Source organism: Rhinopithecus bieti, unplaced genomic scaffold, assembly GCF_001698545.2.
Source record: "Rhinopithecus bieti isolate Rb0 unplaced genomic scaffold, ASM169854v2 scaffold_3734, whole genome shotgun sequence".
NCBI classification, from domain to species: Eukaryota; Metazoa; Chordata; class Mammalia; order Primates; family Cercopithecidae; genus Rhinopithecus; species Rhinopithecus bieti.
In genome coordinates this window covers 4,067,460-4,090,632 of record NW_016804423.1, presented here as the reverse complement: position 1 = coordinate 4,090,632, position 23,173 = coordinate 4,067,460, and the positions used below count along the sequence as shown (strand labels likewise).

Genomic DNA, 23,173 nt, shown 5'->3' with positions numbered 1-23,173 from the left:
GGTCAGAAGCAGTCAGAGAGGATGTGACACTGTGACAGGATGAGGTGATCACAAACTTCCCTGCAGCCATGGAGAGTGACACCACTATGTGACTTGGAACTGGAGGATGCCATGACTTCAGGGATATTAAGAGAATATATACTTCCAGGACCACATTTCCAAAGAGATCATGCTCTAAAGGCCCCTAGAGCACTGATTCAGTGAGTGCTTCCATTTATAGAACAGAGTTTATTTTTATAGAACTGAATTTATTTCATTAGGGACATTAAGAGAATATATACTTCTAGGACCACATTTCCAAAGAGATCATGCTCTAAAGGCCTCTAGAGCACTGATTCAGGTAGTGCTTCCATTTAAAGAACTGACTTCATGTTGTTATAATCTCCCTTATCGGCTTATAAGAGCTACTTACGTACTTAGAGCACCAGCCCCTCGTCAAGGTTACGAACATGTTCTCAGGGTACCGTGTACTGATGCTCTCTGCCACTGCCTTGGGCTGTTCAGGCTGCATTAAGAAAATACCATATCCTGGGCGGCTCATAAGCCACAGAAACATATTCTCACAGTTCTGAAACTGGAAGTCCAAGATGAAGGCAGGGACTGATAGAGTATTTGGTGAAGGCCTGTTTCTTCACAGCTGGACTCACTGCAAACTCACATGGCACAGCACGAGAGCAGAGGTCTCTCTGAGGCCTCTTTTATATGAGCACTAACCCCATTCATGAGCCTGGTCACCTCCACAGGCCCCATCTCCTAATACCGTCACCTTGGGGGTTAGGATTTCAACATTCAGACCATGGCAGCCACAGAAGAGCTTTGTTTTTAGAGGCTCATTGACTTATCTCTTCCTTTTCTCTTGAAATCAAACTTTAACAGCTTTCCCCAATTAGAAAAGCATTCACCAAGCGAACTTCAAAGATCACACTGATGTTTACTCCATCACGTAAAAACTGCTCGTGCAAATTGAACACACACAACGAGCCAACATCCTCAAGTAAAACAGCAAAGCGTGAAGGGGAAGGACTTGTAGATTCAAGTATGTAACCTGGAGCAATATTAAAGTGTAACTCTATAAACAAAGTGAGATTATTTTTAATGCTTTTCACTCTATTTCTTTTTTTAATTTGCTTTCAAAGACTGTCATCAACGAGCCTCATCCAGCACTGAGCAGCCACACCCTGCTCAGACACCTGTGCCCCTGCACACACAACTCCCACACTAGGCTTGGCTACAACCAAAACCCAAATACCTCAAATCTTTATGGTGACAACAGTGCCAGCCCACACAGTTAAAAAAATGTTAGCCTCCTCATCACAAACAAAGTGTGGAAAAAATGGTACCTTCCTCAGGCTAATTCCATTTGGTTATACAGACCCCTGAACAAAAGTAACTCTAAGAGTGCACTGGTGAGCTTAAGCTTAAAGTAAAAGCCAGTTCTTTCATTTGTGTTCAAGCCCTTGTTTAACAGATTTCAAACGATAATTTTAAAAAAAGAAAATACAGCGCACACAAAATTCTTTGTTCCCTATTTTATGATGGATATTTGGTATGCATGCATTTTTCTTATGAACACAAACAATAGAAAAGGATAAAATGCTTTTAAAATTAAAGATAACCACTGCTGCTTTTTATATCTGCAACAAAAAAGACCGAGACTGATTATCTGTTATCTGCCATAAATTAAATTCCCAAATCAAACTTCTTGTCCCAAGTACCCAACAAGCAGGTCTCCCATTTTTACCTCAAACACACAGGAGCAGGCTGTGCTTCCAGGGGCCTGGGCACCATCAGTTGGCAGGGTTCTCCCAAGTCCTCCCAGAGCAGAGCGAGACCTTCGGGGCAGCCACCATCACCTCCCAAGGAACCTTCTAGAACCTTCCAGAAAGTGAATCTGGCCTAAGGGTAACACACAGCACTTTCCACAGCCACTCAGCACTGCATTCAGTAAAGGCAGGAAGACTTGAGTGAGCAGCCTTGTGCAAGGCCATTGATAACACAGGTAACATGATATTCTCACCCAGCTTCCCTACATAAGACATAAAATAAGAAGGAATTCCAGTGAGAAGGAAGAAAATGGTCAACAGAAGAGCAATTCTGACATCCATGTTTGGTCTTCCTCAGAAGATTAACTGTGCCAGGCACGATGGCTCATGCCTGTAATCCCAGCACTGGTGGGAGGCAGGTGGATCACTCAAGGCCAGGAGTTCAAGACCAGCCTGGCCAACATGGCAAGACCTGGTCTCTACTAAAAATACAAAAATTAGCCAGGCATGGTGGCATATGCCTGTAATCCCAGCTACTCGAGAGGTTGAGGCATAAGAACTGCTTGAACCCAGGAGGCAGATGTTACAGTGGGCTGAGATCATACCACTGCACTCCAGCAGGGAGAACAGAGTGAGACTCTGGTGGTGGTGGTGGTGGTGGCGGCGGAGGAGGAGGAGGAGAAGGAGGAGGGAGGAGGAAGGAGGAGGAGGAGGAAAAGGAGGAGGAGGAAGGAGGAGGAGGAGGAAGAAGAAGAGGAGGAGGAGGAGGAGTGGCTAGCTTAGAAGAAGAGGAGGAGGAGGAGGAGTGACTAGCTTTTATCACGTTGGCTGTGAGAGCAAATCCTAAAAGCGTCACCTCCGCAGAGGGGCCTTCTCTGACGACCCAATCTAAATCAGCACTCACGCACTCTCTCGCCTTAGCCCCCGATATTCTGCAGTTGATGCTCATGACAGTTTTATTTGTTCACACACTCATTCCTTTGCTTAAGTGTTTCCCCAACTAGAATTACACTCCCTAAGATGCAGGGCCCCTCCTCCCTCACTCATCAAGCCACCTCCAGCTACTAGAACGGTGTCTAGCAAACAGAGGTGATCATTAAATGTTCATCAATTTAACAGCATAAATAGTATCTTAAAGAGTAAAATTAATGACTCCAAAGTTAAAAATATATTTCCACCAAAAAATCTTCCAATCATGTCTCACTAACAAGGTCCCCGTAGCTTCAGCACCATACTGGTTACCCATGCAATGACCAGGAAGAAGCCTCTGTGGCTGATATGGCTTGGTTCTGTGTCCCCGTCCAAATCTCATGTTGAAGTGCAATCCCCAATGTTGGAGGTGGGGCCTGGTGGGAGGTGACTGGATCGTGAGGGTCAGATTTTCCCTTGGTGCTGTTCGCGTGATGGTGAGTGTGTGCTGGCGAGATCTGGCTGTTTCAAGACGTGTGGCACCCCACCCCACTCTCTTGCTCCTGCTCCAGCCAGTTAAAAGGAGCCCTGCTTCCCCTTTGCCTTCCACCACAATCGTACGTTTCCTGAGGCCTCTCCAGAAACATGGCAGATGACAACATCATGCTTCCTGTACAGCCTGTGGAACCATGAGCCCATTAAACCTCTCTTCTTTATAAATTACCCAGTCTCAGGTATTTACAGCCATGTGAGAACAGACTAATACAGTGGCAGTAATGACCTCTGCAATTCTCTCCTAACATATGACTTTCCTCTCTTTCCAATAAGGCCAAGTGACTTTTGTAAGGATTAATAAATTAGCACATGTTAAACAGATTTGCCATAGTAAGCATCCCCAAACTTAACCACTACTATTGTCATTATCTGTTACCTAAACCAACTTCCCAAATTACTAAACACCCAAAAGTTCAGAACTACTGATTTAAAGAGAAATGATGAGGTCTGCTTCAAACTGTGAACAGCGAGTTGCTGTCTGCATCATCTCTGGCACAGGCACCAAAGAACATATTGTAGGAGCAATGTCACCTACCCTCCTCACGTCATCTAATACTCCTGGCTTCCATAAACACTTCACTGGCAATTAGTCATCAAGGAACCTATTCTCTCAACACAGCATCACTTTCTTGGAGTTAACACATCAAGACTACAAAAGTATGTCATTTTTGCATCTTTAATACTTCCTTTGTTTAGTTTCAAAAATCATCTCTCAAGCTTCAAAAAATTAAACCCAGGTTTTGAGAATCTGTGATTTTGTTCTGGGGGTGAGAATGGACAATTTACTGAAACCCTTTCACAACCTGCAAAATTGTATAATCTATAAGGATATCCCTTTTCAATCATTACCTTTCAAGACTGAACCTGAACAATTCTTGCCTATTTTATCCACCTCTATGTGGAAACCCTGGTATTTTCCTGTTAATGTTCCAAGTTCTCGGAACATTCTGAGAACATAAAGACATGGAAGGAAAAGTGTCAACTCTCCACTCGTGTTTATCCTCAAGGCCGCATGAAGAGCTTGACGAAATCTGCAGGAGGCGGGGACTCTGAGCCTGGAATGGCAACAGCTGCTGGGTGGCTGGGCAGGCCCGGAGGGGACCCACACCCCTGCCCAGTGGGGCCTCATACAGCTGTCGCACATCACAGAGACAGAGTGGATGAGACCAAGCAGGGGAGCGGCAGAGAAGCAGGCACAGGCGAGGGCTAGCACCTTCCACCAGCTACCCTGGCCGTCTCCCTATGACCTGGACAAGAGAGGAAAAACCTAGCTAAGCCAGGACCCTCTCCTCAGGCTCCCGGTGCCCAACTCCTCAAGACGCAAACTGAGCAGAAGGAAATCACTCTGCCAAGGAGGGAACATGATCGAGGCTGGACAGTCACCCTGTTCTCCTACCAGAACTCCACACTGTCACACCAAGAAGGTTTGGTTTTACTGTTCAAGTGTCCCGTGAGGAAGGGGTGGCTCTGGCATTCTGTCCTCTGGAAAGTGCCTCATGTAGCTGTCTCGCTCCGGTGTGCTGCACAGCACAGTGATGCCCACAGGAAAGGCCCTACGTTCTCAGCGGAAAGAGGCGAACTGCGCAAGAGCATTCCTAGTACGGCCTCAACTCCTGAAAAAGAGCCCGTGTGTGTCTCAGCGTTCAACAGTGACTCCTGCGGGAAGCAGGATTAGGGTGTTTCGGAGGGAGAGAGAGGAGTGGACATTTCCCTTTACGTGTGCCTGTAACACTCTGTTTGCTCAGAATGCACACATGTCATTTATAACTAAGAAAATACATTGGCTAAAACAACTGACATTGCACCAAGGGATCTCATGTCACACATGCAGGGCAAAGAATGACTCTCCTGAACTGGGGGACAGGAGTGATACAAGGAGATTAACAGAGCTACACCCTCATCTTAGACAGTTATTAACTAAAACTGATAAGAAACAACAGTGCCAGGATACACCATGGAAAGGAGGAAGCAAAGACCAAGAACCACCACCAGCTGAGAGTGTGTTTCTGGGATAAGGAGGGTGCAGGAGGACTGTGTTTCCTTTTGAGGCTCTAAGTATCATTTATCTTTTAAGCTATGTGCAAGTCTTATTGGATAAAAGAAATATAAAATACAACTTGATGACAACGTGTCCTCGGCTTCTTCTAAGCTCACATATAAATAGCCCAGAGATCATATCTATGCCAACTTTTACGCTACGTGACCACAAACCTATTTTCGCACGGTGCTTCTCTGTGATTTTCTGATGATAAAGAGGAGCTAAGTACCCTGGCACTGAATGACTGCTGTGGATACACCTGACCCAAGAACAAACCTACTGTTTACTCAGGCGGCTACAGCTTGGCCAGGAAATGAGCAACAGCAGTACGCACGTCTAGTGGGCCTCGGATGATCCGGGACAAACACCTCCTCACTTCCTCCCCCAGCCCTTCACCGGTATCCCTTCATTCTCTTTGAGGCATGGACGTCCTCCTCCCCGCAGCACCTGCCCAAATATGTGTTTAAGACACTCTTCCACATGACACAGACTAACAGGAACATCACTCTACATAATCAGAACCTGCTTGTGCAGAAGTTGAAGCTGATATTCCCAGCCCAGGCCGCATCCCTGAAGTCCAGACCTGATCTTCACTGAGGCATCTCACAGATATCCTAACGGAGCATGTCTGAAGCTGAGTGCCCACATCTGGCCCTGCCAGGCTTCCCCATCCCAAAGGCAACTTCTTCTAACGGCTCAGGCCAAACCCTTGGTCCTCCTTTATTCCTCTCCCGCATACCCCATCTGGTCCATCCATAAATCATCTCATCTCCACCTTCCTGATAAAACTAGAATTCAATCTCTCCTGCTACCTATGCTGACAGGACTGTGGTTCGAGTCACCATCACCTGGAAGGTCACCTGGATTGCTGCCATCCTGTCCTCTTTGGTTTCCGTGCTTTTGCCCTTCAGTCTTGCAGTCTATACTCAAAACAGCAGCCAAAATGATCCTGTTAAAACTCACATCACATCCCTTCCCGCCTTGGCCCAAACACCCCCAGAGGCTCCATATCACTCGGAGGAAAAGACAGGACCTGCAGGACCACCTGATCTCACTCCCTGCGACTCCCTGGTCTCACTTCCCATTATTCCCCACCTCTTCCAAGGGTCATGGGTTTTATTCTAAGACATTAGGTAAAATCAGAGTCAGGAGGAAAATGACCAAAATCAGCCTTGCATTTCAGAAAAAACTGTCTGGAGAAAGGCAAGGATAGACTGGCCAGGGCCTGCTGCAGTGATCCAGGTGAGGCATGTGGACAGCCTGGGCTAATGGTGGTGGATAAAGAGAAAAGCGAAGATTCTGGGGTTACTAAAAGGAAGATGAACCAGATGTGACAGATGGCAGGGAGTGGGGACTGCAACTGCCAGAGGCTTTCCTGGAGGCTGGTCTTTAAGGCCACTCTACCACCATTGTTCTCCCTAGCCCTAATCTCACCCTTTACTCTATAAAATATCCCTCTCAAACCATCTAGTTCAATCAGCCAAGCATGAAGAACCTCAGGGACAACTAATTTCCATTTGAGTCTCATGAGAATTTACACATATGAGGCCATCCACTCTGGATTCTATTTGCTAGAAAATGAGAGACTACGCAGAGCTGACCACTGAATCCCTCTCGTGCCAACAACTCAGGAACACGAAGCCCTCAGCTGCACCACTGTGCAAGACACTTCTTTCCGCCTCTACCCTGGCTACGCTGAGTTGGTTCAACAGACTACAGCTAATTAAGACCAAATTCACAGTTGCTTTATCAAGGGGAAGGGGATAGATGCAGATAAACCAGAAGGCTTGTTCCTCCAAGAAGGTTCCTCCACAACCTTCTGGTTGTGGCTAGCAGAGAGTACACAGAAACTTAGTATTTTCACGTTAGGCAAAACTCAACTGCATTTTTATGGTGGCAAAACAGCCTCGTTAATTTACTGCATGTGTTAAGTGCTGCCGGTACTTGCTGAACAACTAGCTGAGATATGAGTGACGCGACTCTTGGGTGAGACCGACTGACCAGCCGCACTGGAAACACTTACCCAGCTGCCCACATGGGCCAGGCATGAACACCTACTAAGGGATCTGTGTCCCATGTCAAGGGCCAAAAAGGGAGAACGGAATCTGGAGCTAAGTCCTATTATTAAACTGGTAGCTCGCTAGAGAGCAGCAGCATCACTGACTCACACAAGCCAGGCTCTGAAGGAACCTTACAAGCATACTGTCCCAATGCCCATCCTCTGGCTAGTTAGACGTAATGTGAGTGGAAAGTTCTCTCCAATTCCTCAAAGAGACTCTTCCCCTCCACTCAACCCCAACGTGTTCTCTGATGGGTAAGTTCAAGCTGACTTCGACTTCCCATCCTTTTATCATCCCAACACTGGAGAGGGTGGCTTTCCCAAAAGGATCCTTTAGAAAAATAAAACCCACAGCCAATATTACCACGAGTCCTTCTTACCGACAGGTAAAATGGTGGCCACCTTGGAAGGTGAGGCAATTTTTAATGCATGAGAGATGACAAATTATCTTAACTTCCTATCAGGAGGAAGTACTTTAAGCAATTCTTATACTGTTCTTGCTGCGTGTGCACGAAGTGTTCCTGGGTATCCAGGCTGCTTTTCTAGTGTAGACAACTAGACTTCCCCCTTCATTTCAGATCTTTGGAATGTCTTAATTGTCTAGATCAGCACTATGCAATAGAAATATATTGGGAACCACAGATGTGATTTTAAAATTTTTAGTAACTACTTTTAAAAAGTGAAACAAAGTTAGGGATAGCAGGGATTGCTGAGGGTTATTCTTATCCCAATTCTGCTCGCTTGGGGTCAGGGACACAATCATGTGAGGAAAATGATGATATCAACTTAAGACAGCTATTTTTAGACTGGGTTAACACACACTTCATAATGGGGCCTAAGCCATAATAAGCACTCAGAAAATGCTGCTTACTCCAGTTATTGATCACAGACCTCTAAGAACAATCCCAGCAGGCTGGACCAAGTATACAACTGCAGGGTCCAGCACACAATGGAAATGCAAAGCTCCTCGTCAAAAAATTCTTAAGAGTTTCTGACGGCAACAGCAGAGCATGAAACCAAGCACAGGGCCCTGTGTGGCAACACTAGTCGCAGGCCTTGTCATCAGGTAAGTTCTCCTGAGAACTTGCCCATGGGCCTTGCCAGGAGTTAGCCTAAGAGTATTGCCTTGATGTTGTTAAATACCTCACCTGCATTAGCCACACTATGCAGCAGCGTGCTTGTATGAAGAACCCAGCCGGTGGAGTGGGTGCATCTGAGTTCAAATCCCGAATCTCTTCACTGGCAGAGCTGGGACCTGGGAATTCTGAATCACTTCGAGTCTCAGCCCCTCATCTGCTAAGTGGGAACCGCCATCTGCTCTGCAGGGCATTGTGAGGTTTAAACAAAACAGTCCAAGTAAAATGCCTAGACACACATTTTGTTCTCAACAAACTTTGGTCCCATTTCATTTCAAAGATCACTGTATTCCTCCAGGCTCTTAAATAAATGCAACATGCAAAACGGGAGCCACTCACAGACGGAGCGCTGTGCAACTGAAACGTGGCTAATGCAAACCGAGATGTGCTGTGGCCGTAACAAATTCCAACAAGATTTTATAGACTTAATGTGAAAAAACTAAAACACCTGATACAAAATACTTAAAATAATGATATATAATATGTATATATCAATTACAGGTTGAAATAATTGTATGGATACACCAGGTTAAATACAATGCATTATTAAAATTAACTTTAGGCCAGGCACAGCGGCTCATGCCTATAATCCCAGCACTCTGGGAGGCTGCGGTGGGAAGACTGCTTGAGTCCAGGAGTTAGAGATCAGCCTGGGCAACACGGCAAAACCTCATCTCTACAAAAGAAATACAAAAATTAGCTGGGCAAGGTGGCACATGCCTGCAGTCTAAGGTACTTGGGAGGTGGTGGCTGCAGTGAGCCATGAAGACGCCACTATACTCCAGCCTGGGTAACAGAGTGAGACCCTGTCTCAAAAATAAATAAATAAAATTTAAAATGAGAAATAACTGTTTCACTTTTTAAAAGTAGTTACTAAAAAATTTAAAATCACATCTGTGGTTCCCAATATATTTCTACTGCAGTGCTGATCTAGACAATTAGGACATTCCAAAGATCTAAAATGAAGGGGGAAGTCTAGTTGTCTACATTAGAAAAGCAGCCTAGATACGCAGGAACACTTCGTGCTCACCCAGCAAGACAGTATAGCCAGGCACTAAGGTACAAGACAGAGGGCCATCTCTGATACTTCTTGCCAGGTAAAATTAAAACACAATTACAGTATCTGAATGGAAATTGTCTTTCTTTAAACTACCTACAAAATGTTCAGGGAATAGTTACTCATTTCTTTTCCCAAACAATCCTTTTCTTACTTAACTTCCTTAACTAAAGTTCTACATAGGAATAAGCTTCAACAGCTTATTTAATAAATCAGTCAACAAACACTATGTTGTGACCCACCGTTTTACGCTTGGCATCAACAGTACAGAAGGGTGCCCAGCTAAAAAGAATGCCTCAAACCTATCTTTGGTGCTTCATAAACCTTCAAAGCCAAGTTTCGGTAAACAGTTTACCTCCTCATCTGTCTGAATCCAGAATAAAACAAAAACAACCCTTTGCTGGGCATCCTATCCCAAACAGACTATAGACTTACTTCTGTTTTTACTGCAATTAATTATTCAGCCTGCATCAACAAGTTTTGAGTTTCAGCAAGTGGTTCCCATGTTTTAATTCTTTCAAAAGTATTAATATTTTTAACTATTCCTGTGGGTGAAAGCCTGATCACAATCTTGGCTAAAAAAATCTAAAAAAGAACTGAGCATTAGGCAAAGCAGCATAATAAAATAATTTGTTCTTTAGAAATACACAGGGAAAATGAGTGTTTTAGAAATAGGTAAGGTAATTTCTTTCCCCAAACCTCTCACTCACTAAATTATCCCAGCTCCTTACGATGCTGGACTGCCCACCTGAACTCCTTTTGAAGTCTCTCGACTGTAAAGTAAGAAAATGAAAACCTGCCCTCTCACCTTTGCAGACAGTCTCAAGATGCATTTACAGCCAGTGTGCAGAGTGGCCCAAGAATGTCCCACCCAGTGCCACGCCAGGTTACTTGTGCGACAGCTGATAACACTGCAAATTTCTGGGGTTTTCAACTTTTATTTTCCATTCTAGCAGCTTTTCTTTCACATCCTCTTTCAAAAGTCCGATGTAGGAAATGTTGAGTGTCTTACATTTATTTTAGTTTGCAATATCCGCAGAATGTAAAGCACTGAGCAAGATATAAGATAGAAAAGCCAAAATGTTTATTCATAACAGGTTTTCCATCTTCCTAAGGGAAAGAAAATATATAATAGATACAAGACGGTTGTCCACATGACATCCACAGGACAGGAAGGAGTACTCTCATGTACTGCTACTGGCAAAAGTTCTCTGGAGGCTGTACAGTAGCAGGTGTCCAAAGCCTTTGAAAGTCCCTACCTTTGGCCTTGCAATGCTCTATCAGGGCATTTGTCCTACAAAGAAAATCAAGGATTAAGGGTGTGGTACAGAAACGTCCATTGCACAGTTTCACTCTTCACAACCATGAAAACTCAGAATCCACTTCTGTATCCAAAAATGGGGATTATTACCAGGAACTAAGAGGCAGCCATTAAAATCATTAGTAAAATAATTATTTAACATGGGAAAAGACTCACACTGGATCAAATTAAAGCATGTTATAAAACATTACTATGATGGCATGGATATTTTAAAAATATATTTACATATTTGCAACGGTTAAAAAAAAAAATGACCAAAAAAGAAATACTAATTTTAACACTGGTGTCTCTAGATGGTAGCATTACACAACTTTTCATTTTCTTCTTACATAGCTCTATTTACTCAAGTTTATAAAATTAATATGAAACCCTGGGTAAAGATTTAAGATATACCATGTGGCTCCAACTACACAAAAGAATAATAATGCAAATGATAATAACAGCTAATGTCTCTGTGGCACCTCCAACTTACAAGACACTGTTCTAAGAGTTTTGCATGAATTCATGTAATCCTCACCACCGACACAAAGGGCAAGCACATGTGATACCCACTTTCCTGATGGCACAACTGCGAGTGGCAATGCAGGACAGCAACCAGGAAAGGAGTTCGGGTCAGGCACTACATTCCCTCCCTCCATACCGTCCCCCACCAAAGCAAACACTTGATAATCGTGGGCAGCTACCAGGAGCAAGCAATAACCCTGAGTCAAAAAAGGAGAAATCACTGAAGATCAAAGTCGCAATTACCAGCTGTGAGTGTGCCGAGCTGACCATTCAGCACCCATGCCACAAGCATGCTCTGTGCTACTCAGCATCGTGTAAACACGCTCAGAAGTGACATAAGTTGGGATCAGAAGTGTTTTGTACTTCAGATTTGGGGATATTTTCATTATACTTACCAATTGTGCATCCCAAATCCCGAAAACCCAAAACATTCCAATGAGCATTTCCTTTGAGTGTCACGTTGGTACTCAAAGAGTTGCAGATTTTGGAGTATTCTGGATACTCAGGTTTGGCATGTCTATTAGTCCATATTCACACTTTTATAAAGACATACCCAAGACTGGGTAATTTATAAAGAAAAGAGATTTAAATAACTCACAGTTCCACATGGCTGGGGAGGCCACAGAAAACCTACAATCATGGCGAAAGGCCCCTCTTCACAGGGCAGCAGGGGAGAGAAGAGTGAGGAATGAAGGAGAAGGAGCCCCTTATAAAACCATCAGATCTCCTGAGAACTCCCTCGTTATCATGAGAACAGCATGGGGGAAATCACCCCCATGATCCAATCTCCTGGGATTCTACTGGATCCAGCACTGTCCAATAGACTTTTTTTTTTTTTTTTTTTTTTTTTTTGGTAGAGACAAGGTTTTGCCATGTAGCCCAGGCTGATCTCTAACTCCAAATCTCATCTTGAATTGTAATCCCCATAATCTCCTAGGTCTCTCCCTAGACATGTGGGGATTATGGGGATTACAATTCAAGATGAGATTTGGGTGGGGACACAGCCAAACCGTATCAGCATGCTCAACCTGTATTGTTCAAACATCCATATTGCCCAAAGTGATCCACAGATTCAATGCAATGTCTACCAAAATTCCAGTGGTATTCTTCACAGATACAGAAAAACAATCCTGAAATTCACATGGAATCACACACACACACACACACACACACACACACACACAAAACCCAAATAGCTAAAGCACTCTTGAGTAAAAAGAACAAAGCTGGAGGCATCACACTACCTGATTTCAAAATGTATTACCAAGCTACAGTAGCCAAAACAGCATGGCACTAGCATAAAAGCAGACCCACAGACCAACAGAACAGAATAGAGAGCTGAGAATTAAACTCACATAATACAGTCAACAGATCTTTGACAAAGGTGCCAAGAACACCCAATCGGGAAAGGACAGTTTCAACATATGGTGCTGGGAAAACTGGGCATTCACATGCAGAAAAATTAAATTGGCATCTTGTCCCACAACACATACAAAAATGAACTCAAAATGGGCTAAAGACTTAAATGTAAGACCTGAAACTATGAAACTACTAGAAATAAACACCACAGAAAGCTCCATGACATTGGTCTGGACAGTGATTTCCTGGATATGATCCCAAAAGCACAGAAAACAAAGGCAAAAATAAGACAAATGGGATTTCATCAAACTGAAAAGCTTATGCACAGCAAAGGAAACAACAGAATTAAGAGACAACTCACAGAATGGAAAGAAAGTATTTGCAAACCATACATCTGATACGAAGCTAATATCCAAAATATATTTAAAAACTCAGTAAGAAACAAAAATAACCTGATTAAAAATGATGAGCAAAGGACCCGAACAGACATTTCTCAAAAGACATACAAATGGCCAACAGATTAGAAAATGTTCAACATCACCAATCATCAGAAAAATGCACATCAAAATCATGAGAGCATCTCACACCTGTAGAATGGCTATTATCAAAAAGATGAAAGGTGACAGGCATTGGCAAGGATGTGGAGAAAAGATAAGCCTCGTACATTGTTGGTGGAAATGTAAATTCGCAAAGTCATTCTGGGAAACAGTATGCAGGTTCCTCAAAAATCTAAAAACAGAATTATCATATTATCCAGCAATCCCACTACTGGGTATATAGCCAAAGAAACTAAAATCAGTATGTTGAAGAGATGTCTGCACTCCCATTTTCATGGCAGCACTATTTACAACAGCCAAGATACAAAATCAATCTAAGTGTCCACTGAAAGATGAGAGAATAAAGAAAATGTGGGATATATACACAATAGAATATTAGTCAGACTTTTAAAAGAAAGGAAACCCTGTTATTTGCAACAACAATGAATGAAACTGGAGAACATTATGCTAAGAGAAAGCAGGGCACAAAAAGACAAATACTGCACGATCTCACCTATATGCAAAGTGTAAAAAAGCTGAACTCACAGAAGCAGAGAAGAGAATAGTGGTTACCAGATGCTGAAGAGGCTGGGAAGGAGGGAACAGGAGCTAGACAGGGAAAGGGGAGATGTTAGTCAAAGGGTACAAAATTTCAGTTGGACAGGAGGAATAAATTTTAGTAATCTATTGTACAGCAGGAGACTACAGTTCACAATAAAGCACATTTCAAAATTGCTAAAAGATGAGATTTTAAATGTTCTTACCACAAAGAAAAAAGACGTATGTGAGGACATGCACGGGTATGTCCATTCCCCTGACCTAATCACTCCACCATGCACTCATATGCCATAACATAATGTCGTTACTCCATAAATACATGCAACTATTTGTCAATTTAAAAACAAAATATAAGAATTAAAGAAAAGAAACTGGAGATGAGGCAAGCTTTATGTGACTAGCTGGTCTACATTTCATGCTCTGTTTATCTGAGAGACCAAAAAACCAACCACAAATTTCCAAGGGTGAGGATGAGAAAAGAGCAGATTTCTGTTCTGAACCACCTGGGCCTTTGGATGCTTTCCACTGTTCCAGAAAAAACAGTTAAATAATGAACAGCAACTGTGAAACCTGCAGATAATTTCAGTATTAGTTGCTGTGCCAAGGAGCTGGAAAGATCAATTATTAATATATTAGGGTTACCATCCTTATCATATCAAACATAACTATTCCAGAAATGGTCTATGAGAAGAAAGAGCTGTGGTTTGCTTACACTTGAAAAATTGGCTTTATTCCCTCTTGGCAACTATGAGAACAGGCTCACCCAGTTTCATCTGAAATGTTTTGTTTTCCTCTCAAGTAGTGATGGTAACACTGTATGTGAGTCCACAGTCAATTCTTAAGCAGAAGAAGCCTCATTAATATCAAGCTATCCATCAAGATTACCCTTTTTCTATTATGTATGAATATAACTAAATATCGAGAACAGTAGACATCTTTCTTTCAAACGGAACTAAGTTAAAATCCATAGCTTTATTATAATTATTTTGTTGCTAATATTCCTGAAACCACATTATTAATGTGAGCTTAATGATGTACCATTTAAACAAATGGAATCTTATATTCTTAACTTTCAGCTCTTGAAATAAAAAGCTGGTAAACATGTTACAGGTGTGATGGCTTTAACCAAACACAGCACATGTTACAGGAGTGATGGCTTTAACCAAACACAGCTTTCTCCTATGAACATAAAAACTGCTTTTGCCAGTTAAATTTCACCTGCTTCCCTAGTTGTCAGATGCCTAATCAGACAAGGTTGTATAGGGTGGGAACATCTTGGAAGCTAATTCACTGTGATCTTTTGAGTGAACAAACAAGCATGCACACACACACATGCACACACACACACCCTACAGCAGCTACAACACTTGAATCAGAATTCCACAGTAATGCAGCAAAAAACTGGAAACAAATCACTCTGAATTTCTCTGTAGCTATTTACCTAAAAAAATGCAAAGAAATGTCCTATCCCTTGCTTGGTTTGCCGCAGTAAGTTACTTATCCCCAAGTGAAATTCTACAAACATAATCATCATCATTCTTTTTTTTTGAGATGGAGTTTTGCTGTGCTGTCCAGGCTGGAGGGCAGTGGTGTGATTAGTAGAGATAGGGTTTCACCATGTTGGCCAGGTTGGTCTCGAACTCCTGACCTAAGGTGATCCACCCACCTCAGCCTCCCAAAGCGCTAGGATTACAGGCGTGAGCCACTGTGCCCAGCCAACATCATCATCTTTCTTATTAATAATTATTTTGGTTGTTTTTGAGATACAAATAGAGAAATTGTGTACCTAGGGATTTTTGCCCTAACTGGGAAAAAAAAAAAAATTTAAGAATGCCAAGTAAAAACGTTATAAGAAAATGAAGTCATCCAAGTTGCACTGCTTTCCAACACTAATTACATTTTTTTAATTTTCCAAATTTCAGAGTTTTCCAACTTAAAACCTAGTGCTTCTCAAAGTTTACCAATAAATGCAACTCACACAATATTCCTTTAAAACAAATTTATAAAAATATTTTCACAATCAGAACAATTGGGGGGTAATATCTGATTTTCTACAGGTAATTAAGGAGGCTACGCACCAAAATAGCTGACATATTAACCAAATTTACTTCCTCTTTCCCTTTAACGAATCTTAGCAGAGCTTAAACTGACAGTAAATAAGAATATATACACCAAAAACAATCTGTTAGAAACACAATTCAGTCTAAACTAACCCCTGGAAGAAAAGCACCTTGACATTTACAACTATAAAACAAAAGCTAATCCAGAATTTAAGCTATCAGTTTTAAGTTTTGTGTCTGTAATTTCAAAACGTTTCTTATCAATTTCCCACCTCTCAGAATTTTGTGAAAATGAAATGTGTAAATCCTACAAGATATTTCACAAGTGCAAGGCCCTTCCCTCCTCACTCTCTAAGCAATTCTTACACACTGGGAAATTGCTGCACTGTGGCCTGCAGGGCAGATGACCAAGTCCTTCAGGGCCCAGCCCCGTCCCTTCACATCAGCTTACAAGGCTGATAGCCGGAGCTGGATGCATACCATACAGAATGACTTCTCAGGGAAACTTCCCAAAACACACAGTGACTGAACAATTCATCAGGTTTTTCATGTGCTGTTTTCATATTTTCATTTTTATTATCTCCTAGGTAATTACAAGTGTGACTCACATTAAGCTTGAAAAAAGGTAACATTTGTCTCTTGTTTAAATTTACTGGAAGAGATATCTACTCTTTAAAAATAGGACAAAATAAGTCAAAACTAATTTTTTACTTTAATGTGAAACTCACTTGCTATCAACTACAACTTCAAGCTCATTCTATGAGTAACAAATATTTATTGAAAGCCTATTATGTGCCAAGCACTATTCTAGATGCTTGGGATGTTAGTGAAATCTCTCTTCCAGAGAACCTTCAAATAAACTCTTAATTATAAAAACAATAGTTACCATACGAAACGTCAGCAGCAACCTTTGGAAAACTAAAATAGTAAGTTTTAACATTCAATTTACTCTTTTTTTTGTTTGAGATGGAGTCTTGCTCTGTCACCCAGGCTGGAGTGCAGTGGCAATCTCGGTTCACTGCAATCTCTGCCTCTGGGGTTCAAGGGATTCTCCCGTCTCAGCCTCCCGAGTAACTGGAACTACAGGTGCACACCACCACGCCCGGCTAATTTTTGGTTTTGGGTTTTGTGTTTATTTTTTAAGTAGAGATGGGGTTTTGCCATGTTAGCCAGGCTGGTCTCGAACTCCCAACTTCATGTGATCCACCCACCTCAGCCTCCCAAAGTGCTGGGATTACAAGCGTGAGCCACTGCACCCAGCCTCAATTTACTTTAAAACAAAACTTTCTTAAAAAGTCTTACACCAAAGTCAGATAATCTTAATGTGCAAATTTAGTTTCAAAAGTATGTTAAACATAAATAAAACTCAGTAGTTTCAAGAGGGTAATATGATAAAATCCCACACAAAGGTCAAGAAAAAGTAAAACTTGCCACTACCAAGGCATATTATCACAGCCAATAAGGCAGCTGGATTACAAAATGACAAAGCTGATATGACGAAGGGTATCAGGGAAAGACTACTGAAACACTGTCTTTTCTCCCTTTGAAAGAGCCCTAAGTTTCTTGGAATCTCCTCTAGCACTTTCACTTACGTGTAATAATTTCCTTGCCAACATGAAATACTACCAACAATAAATGTCTTTGCGTTTACAATCATAAACAACGCCAGTAACACTTTAATCTACGAATTCCCTATATGTCTAATTCAATTAAACTTTCCATGTAACCTGCCCTCACAGATTTGATGACTTCTAGGTTTTCCGAGAAACCTATAGCAAAAGACCATCCTTCGGGAAGGGAAATCTCTATTGGGTTATCCTATGCAACAGGTTCTACAAAGATGCTTTCATATACAGTTGTCCCTTTTTATCAGCAGGGAATGGGTTCCAGGATCCCCACGGACACCAAAACCTTCAGATGCTCAAGTCTTTTATATAAAATGGCATAGTCCCGTAAACATTAAATCATCCCTAGGTTACGTACACTACCTAGTACATTACAAATGATATGTAAATAATCACTATACTGTGTTGTTTTATAGTTTTTTTTTTAATTGGTTTCCCCCTCCTCCAATATTTCCAAGGTTGGCTGAATACACGGGTGGGTAACCTTGGACACAGAGGGCCGACTGTACTCTTATCTGGGAGCTTGATATTGCCCATCTCAGTTGACAGATAAGAAAACTAAGGTTAAGAGTGACAAAGTGGCAACATAAAAATAAAAGGCAGGACTTAAGTACAGGACTGACTGCAACCGCTTGAGCAGATCCCAAGAAAAGCACAGCTAGATTTCTGTATTTAAAGCGCTACCCCAAGTGTAGGAAGAATCGCAATAGTAAAATAAAATGAAAGAGTTAAATTCCCAGAAACTGCCACTGCAAGACTGGAAAGACAATGTTTGGTAAAGTGACACAACATTTTACAACAGGGAATCGAGACCCCGCCCAGTATGTTCCCCGAAAGCATGTTTTATAAACCTCAGATACCAGTTAACGTGAATTCTCTAACCTAAACATTAAGTGGTGAGGGTACGGAAAAACCACCGAATTTCTGGTCTCAGATAGAAAAAGCAGAGAAAGGAGTGCGGCTGGGAGAAGCAGGCGGAGGGCTGGCCCATTTTATTTCTGCACGACTTTGCCTGATCACCTGCTGAGGATTCTAAGGCCTGACCCAGACCTAGATGCGAGCCCTTCGACGACAATCTCCAAAAGCAGAGTTCAGGCTGAGGCAGGTGCCAAGAAATCGGCTCACACCCCTGATAAACGGTTGTTGAAAATGTGTGTCACCCGCACCATCAGCGACCAGAACCACTCTTCCTCACCGGAGCGAGGGCAATGTCTGGGGTTCCACACGCAGACTCCACCCTGCCCTGGGGTGGCCCGCGCGCCGCCTCCTCCCGGCCGTTACCCAAACCCGCAACGCCCCGCTCCACACATCCCGGACCCCCGAGCGGCCGGTGAGGGTCGGACCCGGGCGTGGAGGAGGCGGGAGGTCCGGCTGGAGCGAAGCGCCCACCCCAGGCCCAACCCCGTCTTCCCGGCCCCTCCCTCGGCCCGTGGCCGCCCGCGCTCACCTCCAGGCGCAGGGAAGCCCCGCAGCCGCGCAGGAACTCGCGGATGTTGCTCAGGCACTCGCTCTCGCTCCGGGGCTCCGGGTAGACCTGCAATACAGAGCACAAGCGCTGAGCGCCGTGGCCGGCAGTGGGGAGACCAGAGACAAGGCCAAGCGACGCCCACGACCTGCGCTCCCAACACGGCGGGCGACGCTGGCGAGCGGCCCCCGACGGCCTGGAGCGAGCCCGCAGCCACAGATGCCAACCCGCTCAGCCGCCGCTTCTCCTCACCCTTTTTTCTTCCTCCGGGGCTGCACCAATCTCTGCCCTTTCCCGCACCGGGAAGTGAGGCCCGGCGCCGGAAGTGACGTCCTCAGACCGCGCCCCCGCCGGCCCGCGAGGAACGTTTTCCGGCTGGCGCCGGGTCTTCGCCCCAGCGAACGCAGCCCACCCTGCTTACCCAGCGAGCTGCCACCTCCTCCGGCCCAGTGCTGGGCCTCGGTCCGGTAGGCGGAGCCCACTGGTTGGCCCCACACGTGGCCACCGCCGCCTCCTCCTGTCCAGTCTTCGGCCTCGGCCCCAGCCCCGCGGACGCAGCCGACGAGGCCTGGCCCCGCGTGCGGCCTTCTCCCTGCTCCAGGTCCTTGGCCTGGCCCCGCAGACACAGCGCACCCGTTGGGCCCCAAGCGCAGATACCACAGCCTCTTGGCGCCCGGTCCTCGGCCTCTCCCAAGTGGACGCAGCCCGGCCCAGAGGGGCCCCAGAGAGCTTGGGCGGCTTGAGTAACCCCTGATTGTTGAGAGAGAACCTGGGATTTCTTCCCTTCTTTCTAACCAAGGCTCATGGAGAGCGCAGTTACTATTCTAATGCGATGACTTAAAATAAGCAACAAAAATTATGCATGTTGGGATTAAGGTGCGGTGTTTTCTTCCCCCAAATATATGCCACCTGCTTCATGAATGATTAACGGAAATAGTTAACATGAAAACCAGCAAGTCAGCTGAGAAGAAAATTGTGGATCCCCCGCAGTCAAGGAGCGCAGGAAGGCGCCTACAGACTCCCTGGTGCTTTAGTCCAAAGTAGAATTGTTAGGGCCACCAGCAACACATGTAAGGTGTTTGGACCTTACCCACGGCAAGAAACTAAGGAAACCAGAAACAGCACCAATTACTAGAAAATTTTAAGAAGCCTGAGGCATACGAAAAGCTGTTTATTTTGGTTTTTACTCCAAGGATTATTTTAACTGTAAGAAAATTTCTGTTCCAAATTACATGTGAAGACATTAAGCGTTGACATTTAAACTAATGCGTCATCTAGAACTCTAGCATTTGAGGACATTGAAGACATTTTTGTCCTTCTGTACTGTAGGAGAAAATCACATTTCACCAGGCTACCCTCAGGAATACTGTGGTTTCATTTCATGGTGCTCAGGTGTTTTAAAATTATACATCAAAACCAAGTGTTCAGCAATGTCAAAAGAGATGAAATGAAGCTTTTCCTTTCTATAATTGAAAATTCCTACAAGCAAGTGCTGACATGTTTCCATCGAAATTGTACATTTTTTCAGTGGAATGGCAAAAGCAAAGCTGCTTCCTAATCCATTTTGTTCTCTTTAAAATAATTTTTAAAATTATCACATATCTAGGTAATACCTAATTTTTTTCTTCATAGTTTTAAATAGTTGTAAAGGATGTAATTTCTGACATTCTGATGACATTTTTAAATTAAACCATTGCATCCTTTATTAAAAAAATCCAATAGAATCTAAGTGTAATAGAAATATAATACCCATTTCTCCATCTAAAAGTTTCTGAACAAGTCAGATATTAATTCTTTCTTCTTTAATTCACTCCACTTCACCCAAAAAGTTGTATCCTCATATAATCTATTTTTATGCTTGAAACGCACTTTTTTTGACAAGTGACCTCTACAAATACAGTCAATCATCATTCAAAGAGTCTGTATTTATGAACTCAGCTACTTGCTAAAATTATGTGTAACCCAAAATCAATACTTGAAGCACTCTCTCAGTCATATATGACACATGCAGAACAGTGAAAAATTTGGATCACCTTATATACACATTTCCAGCTGAGCTTGAACAAGGCCATACTCTGCCTTCTTTTTTCAGTTCTCATTCTGTAAACGTATGTCCTCTTCTCAGTCTACTTAGTGTCACGTTTTTCAAATTTCTGTGCCTTCCAATGGTGATTTCTCTGTTTCAAATGGCCCCCAAGCGTAGTGCTGAAATGCTGTCTAATGTCCCTAAGTGCAAGAAGGCTGTGATGTGTCTTACAGAGAAAATACGTGTGTTAGATAAGCTTCGTTTGGGCATGAGTTATAGTACTGTTGTCATGAGTTCAATGTTAATGAATCAACAATATGGTACATTCACAAAAAGGAAGTGGAGATCTGCTGATCTGTACATGAGGCTGCTCCAGAAAGTGCTAAAGTAACATCTATAGTACGTGATGAAGCTATGGAAAAGATGGAAAAGCAGCTAAATTTGTGGATTCATCAGACAACAACCAAAAAAAAAAAAAAAAAGTGTAGTGGGCAGTATTGTTGTGAGGCTGAAAGCCAAAGAAATTTACAGCCATGTTACCCAAGGTCAGGAAAATGTTAAACCCTTCTCAGCTAGTGCAGGCTGGCTGGCACGTTTCAAAAGGCGGTACAGCATGAAATCAAATTTTAAACTTGCAGGCAAGGCAGGTTCTGCAGATAAGGAGGCTGCAGAAGAATTTTAAAAATGCCTGCTAAGTGTTATACGTGAAAAGGGTTAAAGGGTTATGTTGAAGAGCAGGTTTTCAATGCTGATGAGACTGGCTTGTTTTATAAGAATGTTGGCAAACAAACCTATGTAATGCAAATGGTCATGCAAGCCCCTGACTTTAAAGCATTCAACCTTGCTATTGTGCGCCAATGCCAAGGGCGACTTCAAGTGCAAACCTCTGATGGTGTACAGAGCCCACAACCCATGAGCACTTAAAGGGAAAAACCTGAACTGCATGCCAGTCCACTGGAGGTAGAACAGAAAAGCAAGGATGGTATCTGAAATATTCTGGGATTGGTTGCACCACAGCTTCATTCCAGAAGTTGAACGATATCTCCAGGGCAAAAACCTTGCTTTCTGGGTCTTATTAATTTTGGGTAATGCCCCAGTTCATTGCCATGATGAACTTGAAAATGTTCACCCCAACATAGAAGTTCTTTTCATGCCCCAATACTGCATCTCTCATCCAGCCCCTGAGGGCATAATACAAACTTCCAAGGCACACTACATGAGGGAACTTTATTGTAAAGCTTGTGAGGCTCTTGATGCCAACAAGGAAGCCAGCATGATAGACTACTGGAAATCACTCACTATACGCAGCGTTATTGATTATATTGACACAGCCTGGGACAGCATCAAGCAAGCTACTGTCAATAACTGCTGGGAAAACATTTGGCCAGACCGTGAAAACTTTTCAAGACTTTGAAAGTGTTTCAGAAAATATAAAAAACAATGTAAAAAAACATAATGCATATTGCACAGCAAATAAATGGAGAAGGTTTCAACGACATGAAGGAAGATGATGTGGAGGAAAGTTTGTCAGAGAAGGGAGTAGAACCTACAAACAAAAACCTGGATGAGATGATGAAACATGGCAGCAAAGTCAGTGACAAAAGTCACTCTAAGACTCCAAGAGTTGTCCTTCTCACAGCAGCCAAAATATCAGAATGGAATTCTGCCTTGGAAAAAATTTTCAATGACATGGAAGAATGTGACCCTGTACTTGAACGTAGCCTCACATTTAAGCGCCTCACTTCCACTGCATTTATCCCTTATTCTGAGATGCTTCAAGATTTGAGGCGAAAAGCAAGGCAGACAAGGCTGAACCAATTTTTCTAGCCAGTTTGAGAGAGAGTTGCCAACACCATCAACAAGTCGCNGATGATGCTAAGTGAAATAAGCCAGTCACAAAAGAACAAATGCTATATAATTCCACTTATAGGAGGTACCTACAGTAGTCAAATTGATGACAAAAGAAGATGGAATGGTGGTTTCCAGGGACTGGGGGAAGGGGAAAGGGGGAGTTACTGCCTAATGGGTACAGAATTACAGGGTTTTTTGTTTTGTTTTGAGACGGAGTTGCGCTCTTTTGCCCAGGCTGTAGTGCAGTGGCACGATCTCAGCTCACTGCAACCTCCACCTCCCGGGTTCAAGCAATCCTCTGCCTCAGCCTCCCGAGTAGCTGGGACTACAGGCGCCCGCCTCGTCACCTGG

At 43.2% G+C, this 23,173-nt stretch overlaps 1 protein-coding gene across 4 annotated transcripts in view; it reads right to left on the bottom strand.

Moving 5' to 3' along the window:
- The window catches only part of ARHGEF7 (Rho guanine nucleotide exchange factor 7), a 146,588-nt gene extending 127,294 nt beyond the window's left edge, over positions 1-19,294 (bottom strand). The window contains exons 1-2 of one of the 4 annotated variants that reach the window (XM_017868234.1): positions 19,198-19,294; positions 18,928-19,014 (exon numbers count right to left, since the gene is read on the bottom strand). The gene's annotated coding sequence lies outside the window, so the exon portion shown is untranslated. Of the gene's footprint in view, positions 1-18,927 lie in introns of all 4 variants that reach the window. The other 3 variants (XM_017868236.1, XM_017868235.1, XM_017868241.1) reach the window with 3 other exon arrangements.
- Positions 19,295-23,173: the final 3,879 nt, after the last annotated feature.